The 19,777-nt window shown below is 38.5% G+C and overlaps 1 protein-coding gene across 9 annotated transcripts in view; it reads right to left on the bottom strand.

Moving 5' to 3' along the window:
- The window catches only part of ZNF804B (zinc finger protein 804B), an 889,892-nt gene that overhangs the window by 865,513 nt on the left and 4,602 nt on the right, over nucleotides 1-19,777 (bottom strand). For 3 of the 9 annotated variants that reach the window (XR_014066663.1, XM_081533981.1, XM_081533982.1), the window contains exon 2: nucleotides 17,168-17,368. The exons of the other annotated variants lie outside the window; for them this stretch is intronic. The gene's annotated coding sequence lies outside the window, so the exon portion shown is untranslated. The remainder of the gene's footprint in view (nucleotides 1-17,167; nucleotides 17,369-19,777) is intronic. 9 annotated transcript variants of the gene reach the window in all.

The following is a 19,777-nucleotide window of genomic DNA, read 5'->3' as shown; positions in this document are numbered from 1 at the left end:
AGAAAAGTATATTTTAAAATTCTTCTCATTTTCTTTTTAAAAAATATGACACTATATATTATGTTACATTATGGCCTTTTATATAAAGAGACACCTAATATATCCTTTTAGTATTCAGAAGCAAGAAAATGTGTTTATCTCCAGATGAACATGAATGATTCTATTCATCCTGCTTTGAGAGCTCGGCAGCCTCTTATATTTCCCTATTTGACTTCACTGCCCCAAAGAAGAGAATTAAATTCAGTTTTCAATGGTAGTAACCAATTCATTTCATATGCATGATATAAGTATGTTTTAGCTTCTGAAACTTGTTTCTACAATCTTTCCTTTTATCTTGTCATATGTTAAGTGGGTTTCATCATTACAACTCACTTCTAATGTTTTGAACGACAAGGAAAAAATCAACTTTTTTCAAGAATTAAACAAGCAAAGGTAAGCCTGGCAAGGAATGCGACAAGAAGATTACCTGGATACACATAAAGCTTAAGCAGTTAGGACAGAATCAATATTTGTTTTATAGTCACAAGGTCATTTTAACTAACAATAATACCACCAAAACAGATCACTAAGAAACATCACAGAAGCCAGCACTACACCTGATCCTTGTCAGACTGCTGCTGCTGCTGCTAAGTCGCTTCAGTCGTGTCCGACTCTGTGCGACCCCATAGACGGCAGCCCACCAGGCTCCACCGTCCCTGGGATTCTCCAGGCAAGAATACTGGAGTGGGTTGCCATTTCCTTCTCCAGTGCATGAAAGGGAAAAGTGAAAGTGAAGTCGCTCAGACGTATCCGACTCTTAGCGACCCCATGGACTGTAGCCTACCAGGCTCCTCCGTCCGTGGGATTTTCCAGGCAAGAGTACTGGAGTGGGATGCCATTGCCTTCTCCGCCTTGTCAGACTAGCTGAAGCCAGATGCAGAAGCAAAACAGCTGAAGGATAACAAACTATAATCTAATTTGTAATTAGGTAAAAAGTACAAAGGCCCAAAGATGAAAAGCATCTTAAAAAGAATGTTTTCAATGTCTGACATTTAACTGCCTGCAAGTTTTTTTTAAGAACCATACATCCCTTCTCAAATTTTCACGCAAATATAAGTCACCTGATTATCTTAAAATGCAGATTCAGACCCCATAATATGAGCACCCAGGATTCTGCATTTTAATATTGCCCAAGGAGATACTGAGACAGCTAGTCCAAGGACCACATTGAAAACATGCTGCCCTTAGAGCTGGCCTAGACTGAATCCATCCCAGTTTTACCACTTAAAAGCTGTGACATTAACCGAGTCCTTTAACATCTCTGATCTTCAGTTAGACTATCAGTTATGTGAGGATAAAAATGTCTACCTTGTACAGCCCATGGGAAGATTTAAAATGATAACTGCATGGTCCAGTAAGACCCTTGATAGATACTATTTTAGTGAGAGGGCTGTCTTTACTATGACAGAACACCACTGTTAGGGAAAACACTGACTGAAACCGCCCACCACAGCCAGTCAAGATAGTAGCCACATGCATAAGTTATCTTTTTTTTTTTAGATTTTTTAAATTTATTTTTAATTGAAGGATAATTGCTTTACAGAATTTTGCTGTTTTTTCTGTCAAACCTCAACATGAATCAACTTTAGGTATACATATATACCCAACCTTTTGAACCTCCCTCCCATCTCTCTCCCAATCCCACCCCTCTAGATTGATACAAAGCCCCTGTTTGAGTTTCCTGAGCCATACAGCAAATTCCCGTTGGCTATCTATTTTACATATGGTAGTGTAAGTTTCCATGTTAGTCTTTCCATACATCTCACCCTCTCCTCCCTTCTCCGCACATCCATAAGTCTATTCTCTATGTCTGTTTCTCCATTGTTGCCCTGTAAATAAATTCTTCAGTACCATTTTTCTAGATTCCATATATATGTGTTACAATATGATATTTATCTTTCTCTTTCTGACTCACTTCACTCTGTATAATAGGTTCTAGGTTTATTCACTTCATCAAAACTGACTCAAATGCATTCCCTTTTATGGCTGAGTAATATTCCATTGTGTATATGCACCACAACTTCTTTATCCATTCATCTGTCAATGGACATCAAGTTTGGTTTCATGTTCTAGCTATTGTAAATAGTGTTGCAGTGAACAATGGGATATATGTGTCTCTTTCAATTTTGGTTTCCTCAGGGTATATGCCTACAAGTGGGATTGCTGGGTCATATGATGGTTTTATTCCTAGTTTTTTAAGGAATCTCCATACCATCTTCCATAGTAGCTGTATCAATTTACATTCCCACCAACAGTGCAAGAGCATTCCCTTTTCTCCACATCCTCTCCAGCATTTATTGTTTGTAGACTTTTTGATGGTGGCCATTCTGACTGGTATGAGGTGATATCTCATTGTGGTTTTGATTTGCATTTCTCTAAAAATGAGCGATGTTGAGCATCCTTTCATGTGTTTGTTAGCCATCTGTAAGTCTTCTTTGGAGAAATATCTGTCTAGGTCTTTATCCCACTTTTTGATTGGGTTCTTCGTTTTTCTGGTATTGAGTTGTATGAGCTTCTTGTATATTTTGGAAATTAATCCTTTATTAGTTGTTTCATTTGCTATTATTTTCTCCCATTTTGAGGGTTGTCTTTTCACTTGCTTATAGTTTCCTTTGCTGTGCACAAGCTTTTAAGTTTAATCAGGTCCCACTTGTTTACTTTTAGTTTTATTTCCGTTACTCTTGGAGGTGGGTCATAGAGGATCTTGCTTTGATTTATGTCATCAAGTGTTCTGCCTATGTTTTCCTCTAAGGGTTTTAGAGTTTGTGGTCTTAAATTTAGGTCTTTAAACCATTTTGAGTTTATCTTTGTGTATATTGTTAGAAGGTGTTCTAATTTCATTCTTTTACATGTAGCTGTCCAGTTTTCCCAGCACCATTTATTGAAGAGGCTGTCTTTGCCCCATTGTATATTCTTGCCTCCTTTGTCAAAAATAAGGTACCCATAGATGAATGGGTTTATTTCTGGACTTTCTATCTTGTTCCATTGGTCTGTATTTCTGTTTTTTGTGCCAGTACCATACTGTCTTGATGACTGTAGCTTTGTAGTATACTCTAAAGTCAGGAAGGTTGATTCCTCCAGCTCCATCCTTCTTTCTCAAGACTGCTTTGGCTATTAAAGGTCTTTTATGTTTCCATATGAATTGTGAAATTTTTTGTTCTAGTTCTGTAAAAAATGTCAATGGTAATTTGATAGGGATCACAATGAATCTATAGATTGTGTTTGGTAGTATAGTCATTTTCAAAATATTGATTCTTCCTACCCAGGAACATGGAATATCTCTCCATCTGTTTATGTCATCTTTGATTTCTTTCATTAGTGTCTTATAATATTCTGTGCACAGTTCTTTCATCTCCTTAGGTAAGTTTACTCCTAGATATTTAATTCTTTTTGTTGCAATGGTGAATGGGATTGATTTCTTAATTTCTCTTTCTGATTTTTTCATTGTTAGTATATAGAAATGCAAGTGATTTCTGTATATTGATTTTGTATTCTGCAACTTTGCTAAATTCACTGATTAGCTCCAGTAATTTTCTGATACTATCTTTAGGGGTTTCTATGTATACTATCATGTCATCTGCAAACAGTGAGAGCTTTACTTCTTTTCCGATCTGGATTCCTTTTATTTCTTTTTCTTCTCTGATTGCTGTAGCTAGGACTTCCAGAACTATGTCGAATAAGAGTGGCGAAAGTGGACACCCTTCTCTTTTTCCTCCCTTTAGGGGGAAAGCTTTCAGTTTTTCACCATTGAGAATAATGTTTGCTGTAGGCTTATCATATATGGTCTTTACTATGTTGAGGTAGGTTCCTTCTATGTCCATTTTTTTTAAGAGTTTTAACCATAAATGGGTGCTGAAATTTGTCAAAGGCTTTTTCTGCATCTATTGAGATAATCATATGGTTTTTATCTTTCAATTTGTTAATGTGGTGTATCACATTGATTGATTTGTGAATATTAAAGAATCCTTGCATCCCTGGGATAAAGCGACTTGGTCATGATGTATAATCTTTTTACTATGTTGCTGGATTCTGTTTGCTAGAATTTTATTGAGGATTTTTGCATCTATGTTCATCAGTGATAGTGGCCTGTAGTTTTCTTTTTTTGTGTGTTGTTTTTGTTTGGCTTGGTGTCACGGTGATAGTGGTCTCATAGAATGAGTTTGGAAGTATTCCTTCCTTTGTAATTTTTTGAAATAGTTTTAAAAGGATGGGCATTAGCTCTTCTCTAAATGTTTGATAGAATTTTCTTGTGAAGCCATCAGGTCCTGGGCTTTTGTTTTTTGGGGAGATTTTTGATCATAGCTTCAATTTCAGTGCTTATAATTGGGTTGTACATAATTTTTGTTTCTTCCTGGTTCAGTCTTGGAAGATTGAACTTTTCTAAGAATCTATCCATTTCTTCTAGGTTACCATTTTATTGCCATATAGTTGTACATAATAGTCTCTTATTTCTGCATTGTTTGTTGTAACCTCTCCTTTTTCATTTCTAATTTTGGTGATTTGATTCTTCTCTCTTTTTTTTCTTGATGAGTTTGGCTAAAGGTTTGTCAGTTTTGTTTATCTTCTTAAAAAAACAGCTTTTAGTTTTATTGGTCTTTACTATTGTTTCTTTCATTTCTTTTTCATTTATTTCTGCTCAGATCTTTATGATTTCTTTCCTTCTACTAATTTTGGGTTTTTTGTTGTTGTTCTTCTTCTTCTTCTTCTTTTTCCAGGTGTTTTAGACATAAAGTTTGGTTGTCTATTCGATGTTTTTGTTTCATGAGGTAGGATTGTATTGCTCTAAACTTCCCTCTTAGAACTGCTTTTGCTGCATCCCATAGGTTTTGAATTGTATTTTCATTGTTATTTGTTTCTAGAAATTTTTTGATTTCCCTTTTGATTTCTTCAGTAACCTGTTAGTTATTTAGAAATGTGTTGTTTAATCTCCATGTGTTTGTGTTTCTTACACTTTTTTCTTGTAATTGATATCTAGTCTCATAGTGTTGTGGTCAGAGAAGATGCTTGATACGATTTCAATTTTCTTAAATTTACTGAGGTTTGATTTGTGACTCAAGATGTGGTCTATCCTGGAGAATGCTCCATGTGTACTTGAGAAGAAGGTGCATTCTTCTGCATTTGGATGGAATGTCCTGAAGAGATCAATAAGAACCATCTCATCTAATGTATCATTTAAGACTTGTGTTTCCTTATTATTTTTCTGTTTTGATGATCTGTATATTGGTGTCAGTGGGGTGTTAAAGTTCCCTACTATCATTGTGTTACTGTCAATTTCTCCTTCTATCTCTGTTAATGTTTGTCTTATGTATTGCGGTGCTCCTATGTTTGGTGCACAGATATTTACAATTGCTATGTCTTCCTCTAGGACTGATCCCTTGATCATTATGTAGTGTCCTTCCTTATCTCTTGTAATTTTCTTTATTTTAAGGTCTATTTTGTCTGATATGAGGAGTGCTACTCCAGTTTTCTTTTGCTTCCCATTTTCATGGAATATATTTTTCCATCCTCTCATTTTCAGTCTATATAGGTCTTGAGGTCTGAAGTGGGTTTCTTGTAGATAGCATATATATGGGTCTTGTTTTTTATCCATTCAGCCAGTCTGTGTCTTTTGGTTGGAGCATTTAATCCATTTATATTTAAAGTAAGTATTGATATATATGTTCCTATTGCCATTTTCTTAACTGTTTGGGGTTGATTTTGTAGATCTTTTTCCTTCTCTTGTATTTCTTGACTATATAAGTTCCTTTAACATTTGTTGTAAAGCTGGTTTGGTGGTACTGAATTCTCTTAACTTTTGCTTGTCTGAAAAGCTTTTTAATTCTCCATCAATTTTGAATGAGATCCTTGCCAGGTACAGTAATCTTGGTTGTAGATTTTTCCCTTTCAGTGCTTTAAATATATCCTGCCATTCCCTCCTGGCCCCCAGAGCTTCTGCTGAAAGATCAGTTGTTAAGCATATAGGGTTTCCCTTGTATGTTACTTGTTGCTTCTCCCTTGCTTCTTTTAATATTCTTTGTGTTTAGTCTTTGTTAGTTTGATTAGTATGTGTCTTGGCATGTTTCTCCTTGGGTTTATCCTGTATGGGATTCTTTGTGCCTCTTGGATTTGATTCACTATTTCCTTTTCCATGTTGGGGAAATTTTCAACTATAATCTCTTCAAACATTTTCTCATACTTTCTTCTTCTCTTCTTCTTCTGGGACCTGTATAATTCAAATGTTGGTGTGTTTGATATGGTCCCAGAGGTCTCTGAGACTGTCCTCAGTTCTTTTCATTCTTTTACTTTATTCTGCTCGTCAGAAGTTATTTCAACCATTTTACTTTCCAGCTCACTGATTCATTCTTCTGCTTCATATATTCTGATATTGATTCCTTCTAGAGTGTTTTTAATTTCAGTAATTGGTTCCAAATAGGCAAAGGAGTATGTCAAGCCTGTATATTGTCACTCTGCTTAGTTAACTTATATGCAGAATACATCATGAGAAACGCTGGGCTGGAAGAAACACAAGCTGGAATAATCAAGATTGCTGGGAGAAATATCAATAACCTCAGATATGCAGATGACACCACTCTTATGGCAGAAAGCAAAGAGGAACTAAAGAGCCTCTTGATGAAAGTGAAAGAGGAGAGTGAAAAAGTTGGCTTAAAGCTCAACATTCAGAAAACTAAGATCATGCCATCATCACTTCTTGGAAAATAGATGGCGAAACAGTGGAAACAGTGGCAGACTTTATTTTATTGGGCTCCAAAATCACTGCTGATGGTGATTGCAGCCATGAAATTAAAAGACGCTTACTCCTTGGAAGGAAGGTTATGACGAACCTAGATAGCATATTGAAAAGCAGAGACATTACTTTGCCACCGAAGGTCCGTCTAGTCAAGGCTATGGTTTTTCCAGTATTCATGTATGGATGTGAGAGTTGGATGGTGAAGAAAGCTGAGTGCTGAAGAATTGATGCTTTTGAACTGTGGTGTTGGAGAAGACTCTTGAGAGTCCCTTGGACTGCATAAGGTCCAACCAGTCCATCCTAAAGGAGATCAATCCTGGGTGTTCATTGGAAGGACTGATGTTGAAGCTGAAACTCCAATCCTTTGGCCACCTCATGCGAAGAGTTGACTCATTGGAAAAGACCCTAATGCTGGGAAGGATTGGCGGCAGGAGGAGAAGGGGACGACAGAGGATGAGATGGTTGGATGGCATCACTCACTCGATGGACATGGGTTTGGGTAGACTCCAGGAGTTGGTGATGGACAGGGAGGCCTGGCATGCTGCTATTCATGGGGTCGCAAAGAGTCGGACACGACTGAGCGACTGAACTGAACTGAACTGACTGAATTGTGCTGTTTGACTCTGTATGGTTATTCTTTAATTCTAGGTCTTTGTTAATTGATTCTTGCATTTTCTCCATTTTGTTTTCAAGGTTTTTGATCATCTTTACTATCATTATTCTGAATTCTTTTTCAGAGAGTTTGCCTATTTCCTCTTCATTTATTTGGACTTCTGTGTTTCTAGTTTGTTCCCTCACTTGTGCAGTATTTCTCTGCCTTTTCATTATTTTTTTTAACTTACTGTGTTTTGAAGTCTCCTTTTCCCAGGCTTCAAGGCATGTTGAATTCTTTCCTTGAAAAAGTTTGAATTCTTTCTTTCTTTTGGTTTCTGCCCTCCTGAGGTTGGTCCAATGGTTTGTGTGAGCTTTTTATAGGGTGAGATTTGTGCTGAGTTTTTGTTTGTTTGTTTGTTTGTTTTTCCTCTGATGGGCAAGGCTGAGTGAGGTGGTAATTCTGTCTGCTGTTGATTGGGTTTGTATGTTTGTTTTGTTTGTTGTTTAGATGAGGTGTCCTGCACAGGGTGCTACTGGTAGTTGGGTGTTGCTGGGTCTTGTATTCAAGTGGTTTCCTTTGTGTGAGTTCTCACTATTTGACACTCCTTAGGGTTAGTTCTCTGGTAGTCTAGGGTCTTGGAGTCAGTGTTCCCACTACAAAGGCTCAGGGCTTGATCTCTGGACAGGAATGAAGTTTCCACAAGTGGTTTGTTATGGCATTAAGTGAGATTAAAACAAATAACCAAAAATGAGAAACTAAAGATGATCCCCAGACAAATGGGAGTTACAAAACCAGACATATAATAATTAAAATAATGAAATATACACATATACATATACACTCATGAGCAAAGTGAAAACAATCCAACAAAAATTAAGTACAGTAGATTGACCCAGTGAAGAAAGGAAATAAAAAATTATATTTACCAGTTAAGAGCAAAACTAAATAAAGCATAAACTGGAAAACAAAACTAATGCAAGGTGCCAAGTGGGGAATAAAGCAATGAAAACAAATCTAACAAATATGTTGAGAGGAAAGGAAAGAAAGAAAGAACAGATATGCAAAATTAAATAGAGGTAGGTATGGAAGATTTATATACATTAAAGATTAACTGAAAGGGAAAAAAACAGTAGGAAAGGCAAAGGAACAAATGTAGAAAAAATATAATAGCTTAAAAAATTAAAAATTAAAATTTTAAAAAAGAGAAAAGAAAAAAATGAAAGAAGAAAGAAAAAAGGAAAAAAAGGAAAACCCCACAGTACTGCAAAAGCCCAGTGAAGAGGCAGACGTTTATAACAACAATAGAAAATGTAACTGAATATACACATACACACCCATAAGCAAAATCAAAACAGTCCAACAAAAATACAATAGAGTGACCCAGTGAAAAAAGGAAACCAAAAAGTATATCTACCAGAACAAAACTAAATAAGGCACAAACTAGAAAAAAATACTAAAGCAAGGTGCCAACTGGGGAATAAAGCAATGAAAATAAAACTAACAAATATGTTGAGAGGAAAGGAGAGAAAGAAAAGAAACAAGGAATAGATATGCAAAGTTAAATAGAGGTAGATGAAGAACATTTATATATGTTAAAGATTAACTGCAAGGGGAAAAGAACAGTAGGAAAAGCAAACAAGGGAATAAATGTACAAAAATAACATAGGTTTAAAAAATTAAAATTTAAAAAAGAGAAAAGAAAAAAGAGAGAGAGAGAAAACTCCACAGAACTGCAAAAGCCTAATGTAGAGGCAGAAGTTTATGACAACAATAAAAAATGTGACTGAGAAAAAAAAAGCTCAAAAGCTTAATTGGATTTCTTAGTGCCAATAAAACTGACAACTACAACAGAGGGGGAAATGGGGGGGGGGAATCCAAAAGAATCTACAGAACAAGTCAAAAAATAAGAATAATAAATGTTTTTCTTAAGTCACTGCTGTCAGAGTCCTTTCACTCGCTGGGAGTCACAGTCCAACTTACTTCCCTAGGATGCCCTCCAACACTGTGCTGATCTCTGGACCTGCTCTGGGGGCAGCTCAAATTCTAACCTGGTCCTACTCCTGTATGTTCTTGCCTCCTATGTCCACAGCTATCAGAGCTAGTGCGTTTTCTTTTGTGGGAGCTCTCAATGGCCTTTTATATATTCCACAGACACAGGGTCTGCCTAGTTGATTGTGTGGATTTAATCTGCAGCTTGTACAGCTGGTGGGAAGGTTTTGTGTCTTCTTCCTTAGCCACATTGCCCCTGGGTTTCAATTGTGGTTTTATTTCCACCTCTACATGTGGGTCTTCCACTGGGGTTTGCTCCTGAGGATGACCTGGAGGACTTGGATTTGCCCCTGTGAGGATCAAATGGGGAGGTGGTGCAGCTGCCTGGGTCACAGAGGTTCTGGCAGCGCCAGGTACTCAGGAGGGTTGGCGGCTAGGGCAGCAGGAAATATGATGCTCTAGAAGGGTATGGTAAACAATATTGGCCAATACGCTCCAATATTCTTGCCTGGAGAACCCCCTCTCTGACAGAGAAGGCTGGCAGGCCACAGTCTACAGGGTCGCAAAGAGTTGGACACGACCAAAGCGACCCTGTGTGCAAAGACGCAAGCTGTCTGTGGCAGCTCTGCCCCAGTGAGAGTTGAGTGTGAAGGTGGCAGAGCTGCTTGGCTTGCGGGGACCCTGGTGGTGCCAAGTGTGTAGGGACACAGACTGCTTCCGCCGCAGGAGTTATGACTCTGTCAGAGTCTTTTCTCAAGGCTCTTGTAGCTGTCGATCAGAAAGCCTCTTTGGCCAATCTTTCTCCGTAGCTTCACCCGTTCAGGCACTTAGAGGGCTCCCTTGCCTAAGGTCCTTCTCTGTTGTTCCGCACGTCAGGCAGAGAGGGGACACCCTGGCTGGGGTCCTACTCTGTAGTTCAGTGCATCAGGCGTTTGATGGGCCAGCCTCTCTATTGTTCAGCTGCCGATGCTGGCATGTGGGGAGAGAGAGGCTATGGTGATGGCTCCATCCCCTACACATGACTCAGCAGTATCTCCTTGCTTCCATGGCTGCCTGGCATTTCCCATCACTATCTCCTCCCTCACATCCCCTCAATCTGCCTCTCTGCAATCAACAGCAGCCCTCGCCCTGGGATTGGTCCACAATCCCTAAACTCCAGCTCCTAGCCACTGTTTTCTCTGGGAGACCAGCGTTCCTGTCCAGGGTATGTATGGCTGAGGCAAGGACTGTCTGATTCTCATTCCATTTAGGCTGCCACAGATCAGCTGTTTCACTCTCAGCCTTAAATGTTTCTCCTCTGACTCAGACAATTGCCCCAATGTGGGGATTGTACGCATGCTTCAGTTCCCCTACCCGCTAAGGGCAGGTCTAGTCCTACTAACACTCTTGTTTTTCCCCCTAGTTCTTTCATCCTACAGAGTTTTGCATGGTTCTATATATTCTTTTCCACTGGTCAGGTACTCCTGTCCGCTCTCAGCTGGTGTTCTGCATGCACTTCTGTGTCTGAAGATGTATTCCTGATGTATCCATGGAGAGAGATGTACTCTATGCCCACCTACTCCTCTGCCATCTTGTTCTTCAGTGCATGAGTTATCTTAAAAACAATAGGTCCTGGTAAAGAATGCAGAACTAACAAGCTAGCACCAACTGAAGAATCTGGGAAAGGTCAAAAGGAGAGAGGAATGCTAGCCCATATATCCTACTAACCTCCCAGGATCCTTCTCACTAGAATCTACCTTTGCTGAGCAATGCACACGCCACAAGGAAGGATCCTGAGTCAGAATGTTTGGCCAGAGACAACTCAGAAATTAACCCTTTTACTGTAAAACCGAAGACTGTGAGCCACGTGGCAAAGCAGTTTTCCACCCAGGTGCCCCTTCCCAATAAAGGCACACTCGTCAACCCTTGTATCTCCTTGGACAATTTATTTTCGAGTGTTAGTTAAGAGCCCACTCTTGGATTCTGGAAGGGGTCCCCCTTTCCTACAACACCACCTTTAGGATTTGGAATGTTATGCTTTTCATTAAAGTATGCAAGATGAAAACTTAGATTCCTTAAGATAAAATTTACACATTAAAAGCAGATGTGTGTGTATGTGTGTGTAAATGAAGTTACACTAAGGAAAGTTAAGTTTCACAGCCCCATATTGACTACTATATAACCAAAATCTGGTATACTACATACATGTTTATCTAATCACCATGTGATTGAGAAAGAAAGGCTGCATATTTCAGAGAAAAGACAGGCAGCAAAGGCAAGAAATTAAACACTACTCTCAAACCCACTTTTCTTTTAATGACTCAGAGCCAAGTTTTCATTAGCACAAAATAGGGTTTGTCAACTTACACTCTTTGTGGAGTGAAGCAAGATATAAACAACAGATAAATAGTTTCTAAAATTACACAAACCATATTAACAACCTAGGCAGTTAACTAAGAAATGGGTTAATAATGACCAGAAAACTGTTACCAATAAAGGTTTCTAACAGCACTCATGATCAATTTTTGCTGGCTTTTCAATTGATTTTTGACTTCAGGTTATATTCAGGGTCCAGAAAAAGCATTTTTTTCTGCTTCGAAAAATCAAACCCTGGACTGAAATAGACAGAAACCTTGGAGAGTTTCTTTCTAACAAGCAGAAATGGTGGTATTTTGCTACACCTAAACCAAGATGAAATCTCTAAAACTGCACTGCAAGAAGCAAAATCCTCAGGAGACTAATAATACTTTAACATTTTCTGTTCCCCTGTGAATGTTAATTCTAATCTCTGAAGAAAACCACCAAAATGGCATTCGTTAAGATTAAAGCCATATTACTGCAAAAATGGGAAATTTATATGTATGGTTCCTATAAAATACAAATACTGCCAAAGAATGGGTCTCTATTGAGTTCTCTCTACACCTATTCCCTTGCAAAGTTAAATCACACTGGTGAGGCATTTCATAAAGTAGTATAAAATTCTTAAGTAGCTGGTATTAGCTTCTCTGCTGCCAAGGTAGACCGGCAGGTTTTTGACAATTGTTGTCCCCTGTGAATGCCCACATATGCTCCGGGAACAAGCAAATGGCTCTGGTAATGGAGGCGGACAGGAGACATTTCAGACTTCAGCGTCTGGCAAAGTGGAAGAGGCTCCTGCAAAACACAACTTCTGATTGCGCCTGTCTTACCCTTGGATCAAACACCTTGCCTGGTTAAGTCTTTTGAAGAAAGTGATTTGCAATGGCTTTTTTCGTGATTTCAAAGAAACAAAAGAAAGGGTTATGGAAAAAGCAGACAATTTATTTCAGAGTTATATTTTTTCACTGTGTTTTAACAGGCAATATTTTTAACAGGGTACTGATAAACAGCAATATTCAAATTCATGATTCATTACTGGGACCGCTTGGTCTAAGAGAAAGGGAGTAATGAGAAAGAATATAGATTTGAAGAGGGACTAAAGCATGAAGGGAAAAAATGTGAGAAACAATAGTAAGAGCTAAATGTTACTTGGTGATTTATATATACCAACTCATAGGATCTTCCTAATAATTCTATCACTCAATAAATTTTGCATTACTCCTGTTTACATCTGAGGAAACTGGGGCATAAGGTGGTTCAAGAGCTTCCATGAAGCCCCAAAGTGTAATCTGATTCCAGGTTGTCTGGCCTTTATACACTACTCTCTACTGCTTCTTACTCACTGTAGTATGGTTGGGTGCCTGCAGATAACAGTGCTCAATAAATATATGTGAAGTGAATGAGAAATTTTCACAATCCCTGCAGCCATCATGTCCTAGACACAATGTCTCTGAGGATAGGAACTGACTTCTTCATCTTGTCCTAATCCTCAGCACCTGGCACAATGCCATCCACACACAGTTGATACTCACAAGTTGTTTGATGAATGAATCAATACACACTCAAATAGCTATAGGTAATATGGACCATAAACAGAATCACATGGTAAAATGGGCAAGAGGGGACAGTTCAGTATCTTCTCACTAAGAGTTCCATAAGATGGTCTAGAATAACAAACACAATTGTCAATTTTATTATCCAATTTCTCCTATCCAACTACTCATAAGACATAGAACAGAAATTCTAAATTCCTCTTTGCAAAAGAAAACCTTATTTTCACGATAAGTGTAACAATGGGTTCCTGAAGGAGCTCCATTTTCAAAAACATGATATGATCATTTGCAACAAAATGAAGACAACTAAGGAAATATCCAAATCAAGGTAAACAAAGTAGGTGCACAAGCTAGTGTTTTTTAGCCCTATCCAGTGAAGTCACCTTGGTTGCAGAGGAAAGTACATATGTTCCTCTGCAACACAGCTAAAAGCAACCTGCTTGAGCATAAAACTTAATTGAGGTCTTATATTTTATCTTAAAAATTCATCATTTTTTTGTATTTTGAGGTATGTTTGTTTTTGTTTCACCACAAAAATAATGTGACTATTTACCATTATGTAAAATACAAAGGTTACCATTTTTATCCTTTAGCATCCAAAACCCTGTGAAATGTGTCAGCCCATTTGAGAAACCAGGGACTATGGCATCTGGTACAGACTCTTAGAAGCCCAAACATTTAGAGGCAAATTACAAATACATTAAATGAAATATAAATATAGTGAGATATAAATAAAATATAAATACTGACCCCAAGTAAGCATAGTGGAATTAGGATAATTTGGTGTGAGATATGGTGTCTGTACACTTAGCAAATACCTTCCTAATCACCTTTCTAACAACCAACACCTTCTAAATAACCACATATAAAGGTAAACAAATATGAAAACCTAATTAGGATAGCTACTTCTCACACTCAGGAATATTCCAGCTTCTCTGATGCAATATGGGAGGATTAAAAATTCCCCAAGTGCCTAAATATACCAGTATAATTTGCTAGGTCAATAAAATGATTGGAAGTCACCAATGTCCATTCCAGGTGAAAGCAGTAAAGATTAAACACACAATTTCCTATGTTCTTTCTTCCCACATGACTAATAAAGCTATATGTTCCAAGACAGTGGAATCTTCACTCTGGAAGCTTGAGTTGTCACACAGAGACAATTATCTGCGAGAGTCATACAGATGCACAGTGGACTCTAAAGAAGAAATAAACCTTGGTTGGATTAAACCACTGAGATGTTGTTACTATGGTAAAAACTAGCTCATATTCTACCAGATGCTAAAGAAAAATTCAAATAGACCAAGCTCTAAAAACTTTAAAGAGGCCTACCTACTTTCTGTTTTATTAATCCAGAGCTATTAAAAAAAAAATCTGTAAGCAATATGATTATTTGTATCCTCTGCCCAACAGATTTAGGTAAATTGACTCATAAACTACTCTCTTAAAAACAATTCTGTCAAATTGGCCATTTAGAAGTGCTTAAACAAGCAGTCAGTTGACACTTTTCAAATCACTCCAACTAGATATAAAGGAAAAACCTATATAAGACAATACAAAGTTCTCTACTGACACAGTAAATGTTGGTGAATATACTACATTAAATAATAATTTCTACTTAACTGCCAACAAATGATACCACAGTCAGTTAGTTCAGTCACTCAGTCATGTCCAACTCTTTGTTACCCCATGAACCGCAGCATGCCAGGCCTCCCTGTCCATCACCAACTTCCGGAGCTTACCCAAGCTCATGTCCATTGAGCCGGTGATGCCATCCAACCATCTCATCCTCTGTTGTCCCCTTCTCCTCCTGCCCTCAATCTTTCCAAGCATCAGGGTCTTTTCAAATGAGGTGGCCAAAGTATTTGAATTTCAGCTTCAACATCAGTCCTTCCAATGAATACCCAGGACTGATCTCCCTTAGGATGGACTGGTTGGATCTCCTTGCAGTCTAAGGGACTCTCAAGAGTCTTCTCCAACACCACAGTTCAAAAGCATCACTTCTTCAGCACTCAGCTTTCTTCACAGTCCAACTCTCACATCCATATATGACCACAGGAAAAACCATAGCCTTGACTAGATGGACCTTTGTTGACAAAGTAATGTCTCTGCTTTTAATATGCTATCTAGGTTGGTCATAGCTTTCCTTCCAAGGAGTAGGCGTCTTTTAATTTAATGGCTGTAGTCACCATCTACAGTGATTTTGGAGCCCCCCAAAATAAAGTCAGCCACTGTTTCCACTGTTTCACCATCTATTTGCCATGAAGTGATGGGACCGGATGCCATGATCTTAGTTTTCTGAATGTTGAGCTTTAAGCCAAACTTTTCACTCTCCTCTTTTACTTTCATCAAGAGGCTCTTTAGTTCTTCACTTTCTGACATAAGGGTGGTGTCATCTGCATATCTGAGGTTAGTGATATTTCTCCCAGCAATCTTGATTCCAGTTTGTGCTTCTTCCAGCCTAGTGTTTCTCATGATGTACTCTGCATATAAGTTAAATAAGCAGAGTAACAATATACAGCCTTGACGTATTCCTTTTCCTATTTGGAACCAGTCTGTTGTTCCATGTCCAGTTCTAACTGTTGCTTCCTGACCTGCATACAGGTTTCTCAAGAGGCAAGTCAGGTGGTCTGGTATTCCCAAGTGGTCAAACAGGAGATGGTTATACAGGAAGTGGTCAAAGAGGAGATAGCAAGAGTAAACATCGACATTCTAGGAATCAGCGAACTAAAATGGACTGGAATGGGTGAATTTAACTCAGATGACCATTATATATACTACTCTGGGCAGGAATCCCTTAGAAGAAATGGAATAACCATCATAGTCAACAAAAGAGTCCAAAATGCAGTAGTTGGATGCAATCTCAAAAATAACAGATTGATCTCTGTTCATTTCCAAGGGAAACCATACAATATTACGGTAATCCAAGTCTATGCTCTGACCAGTAATGCTGAAGAAGCTCAAGTACAACGGTTCTATGAAGAACTACAAGACCTTTTAGAACTAAAACCCAAAAAAAGATGTTCTTTTCATTATAGGGGACTGGAATGCAAAAGTAGGAAGTCAAGAGACACCTGGAGTAACAGGCAAATTTGGCCTTGGAGTACAGAATGAAGCAGGGCAAAGGCTAATAGACTTTTGCTAAGAAAACGCACTGGTCATAGCAAACACACTCTTCCAACAACACAAGAGAAGACTCTATACATGGACATCATCAGATGGCCAACACTGAAATCAGATTGATTATATTCTTTGCAGCCAAAGATGGAGAAGCTCTATACAGTCAGCAAAAACAAGACTGGGAGCTGACTGTGGCTCAGATCGTGAACTCCTTATTGCCAAATTCAGACTTAAATTGAAGAAAGTGGGGAAAACCACTAGACCATTAAGGTATGACCTAAATCAAATTCCTTATGATTATACAGTAGAAGTGAGAAATAGATTTAAGGGACTAGATCTGATAGAGTACCTGATGAACTATGGATGGAGGTTCATGACCTTGTATAGGAGACAGGGATCAAGACCATCCCCAAGGAAAAGAAATGCAAAAGAGCAAAGTGGCTGTCTGAGGAGGCCTTACAAATAGCTGTGAAAAGAAGGGAAGTGAAAAGCAAAGGAGAAAAGGAAAGATATACCCATTTGAATGCAGAGTTCCAAAGAAGAGCAAGGAGAGATAAGAAGGGCTTCCTCAGCGATCAATGCAAAGAAATAGAGGAAAACAACAGAATGGGAAAGACTAGAGATCTCTTCAAGAAAATGAGAGATACCAAGGGAACATTTCATGCAAAGATGGGCTCCATAAAGGACAGAAATTGTATGGACCTAACAGAAGCAGAAGATATTAAGAAGAGGTGGCAAGAATACACAGAAGAACTGTACAAAAAAGATCTTCACGACCCAGATAATCACGATGGTGTGATCACTCACCTAGAGCCAGACATCCTGGAATGTGAAGTCAAGTGGGTCTTAGGAAGCATCACTACGAACAAAGCTAGTGGAGGTGATGGAATTCCAGTTGAGCTGTTTCAAATCCTCAAAGATGATGCCGTGAAAGTGCTGCACTCGATATGCCAGCAAATCTGGAAAACTCAGCAGTGGCCACAGGACTGGAAAAGGTCAGTTTTCATTCTAATCCCAAAGAAAGGCAATGTCAAAGAATGCTCAAACTAACCGCACAATTGCACTCATCTCACACGCTAGTAAAGTAATGCTCAAAATTCTCCAAGCCAGGCTTCATCAATACGTGAACCGTAAACTTCCAGATGTTCAAGCTGGTTTTAGAAAAGGCAGAGGAACCAGAGATCAAATTGCCAACATCTGCTGGATCATTGAAAAAGCAAGAGAGTTCCAGAAAAATATCTATTTCTGCTTTATTGACTATGCCAAAGCCTTTGACTGTATGGATCACAATCAACTGTGGAAAATCATACCACAAAGCAAATACAAACCAGTACTTATTTTTAAAAGTGATAATCAATTTTATTAACTTTCAAAATTCTGATGTTCTATTACTTACCAGCTCACCAAACTTAAAAGTTATATGAACTCATTTTTTGCAGATGTCTCCATCTGGTGAGGTTTTTTAAACTTGGCACTATTAACATTTGAAACTGGATGGTTTTCACTAGGGGAGGAAGCTGTCCTGTGGGTCATAGGATGTTTAGAAGAACCCCAGCCTCTACACACTATTCACTGATAGCAACTTCTCAGTCAAGACAACTAAAAAGTGTCTCCAAACATTTCCATACGTCTTCTAGCAGACAAAATCATCCCCAATTGCTTTTACCGTCTGAGCCACCAGGTAAGTCCAGTTAAAATATAGCTTTGCTAAAGTGACAAGATAAAGGGTCTCCTTTAGAAAGCTGATTCCAGAGGAGAGCGGATACCTGCAAAGAGCTGGTTACAGTCACTTTTTTGTGGGGCGGGGGGAACGTTAGAGTAGATTAGTGGTTCTTAACTGGGGATGATTTTGTCTGCTAGAGGACATATGGAAATGTTTGGAGACACTTTTTGGTTGTCTTGACTGAGAAGTTGCTATCAGTGACTAGTGTGTATATTTTAACTAACCTTTACACCAGATGCCCCCTTGTTCAACTAAACTCTGGCTCAATCACACTTTTCGTATCTTTTGATCACATAATTCCTTGCCTAATCTGTTGATTCTTTTCTTAAAGAAGTAGAAATGAAGAATAAGTAATTAATAGATGACTAGATCTTTTCCCCAGCTCCCCCTTTAGGAAGATCATGATAAGATGATGTGAACAAGATAGCATTTAAGGGAGGATCACAAGGAGCCAAGAAGCCTGCACACAGTGGGAGATGATAAGTTTGATCTCCTGCCTCAGTGATTAACTGAGATACTTTGCCATTTTCCTTTTAAGAACTTTCATGAGCAAGCAAAATCTTCAGAGATTTGGGACATGAGTCTGCCTTCTCCCCAGGTTGCTGGCCTCCTGAATAAGGCAACCTTCCTTTTTCTAACTCTGTACTGTCTTTTGAGCAGTGATCGGCTAATCCCAAGTTTGGCGACATGAATTCCATCCTATAGCTCCCTAGGCTGCCTCACTGCAGTGACTTAACAATAGCACAATAAACGAAGTCTCACTGAATTTTACTTTATTACATAAAGAAAACACACATTAATTGTAAAATTTAGAAAATAAAAATTTGCAAACTAACAAGATAACTACTTGTAATCTCATCTCAATTAGCATGTTTACAGACAGGCTCCCTGGATTCATTCATTCAACAGTGACCGAGTGACATACTTGTGCTGAGCTCTGTCCCAAATGTCAGAAATAGAGTGTTGAGGCAGACATGTTACACCCTTTCTGGAGTTTACAGCTTCACAGGAGAAACAGGTTAATTGCCTTCAGTACCAATAGCAAATGATGATAAGAATCATAAGGCAAAGTGTAGGCTCTTATAGCCATATATCACTGGCTTAAGGTGTTGTCTCAGGGAAGAATCTTTGAAGAAACAGCATCTTAGTTGAAAACAGAAGGGTTCTCAGCTATGGCTAGTTGAGAATAACAATGCCTAGTGCTTGCTACCTGCCAGGAATTTTTCTAAGTTTCTATGTATAATAACTCATTAATCCTGTGAACATCCCTATAAGATAACTGCAATTATTATCCCTGTTTTAAAGACAGAATGTAGGTTCAGAGATTATGTACCTTGCCCCAGGCTACAAACCTAGTATGTGGAAGAAACAGAATATAAACCTGGCCCATGTCTTTAATGACTAAGATAAGGACAGTCAGCCCAGCACTGCCCCAAAGTGAGCCAGACAAAGTGGGAGGAAGAGGGGATCTGACAGAGGAGGCTATGCTGCACTGTATTCCCAGGCAAGGAAAAGTGACCTTCCAGCCACCAAGAGAGAAGAGAGAGGACACTGAACTCCATCTCATTATATATTTATGGTAGTTTCTGAGTTAAATGTGGCCTCCTTAAATCTTTCTTGGGAGAAGAAGTGGTATAAATTATCTATAAATTAAATAATCATGATGAGAAGTAAACAACAGAAGAGTCTAAAAC

The sequence above is a fragment of the Giraffa tippelskirchi genome, chromosome 10 (genome assembly GCF_054371585.1).
Source record: "Giraffa tippelskirchi isolate mGirTip1 chromosome 10, T2T-mGirTip1v1.2.pri, whole genome shotgun sequence".
Classification (NCBI taxonomy): Eukaryota; Metazoa; Chordata; class Mammalia; order Artiodactyla; family Giraffidae; genus Giraffa; species Giraffa tippelskirchi.
Note: the sequence above shows the minus strand (reverse complement) of the source record. Positions and strands in the feature narration are given on the sequence as shown.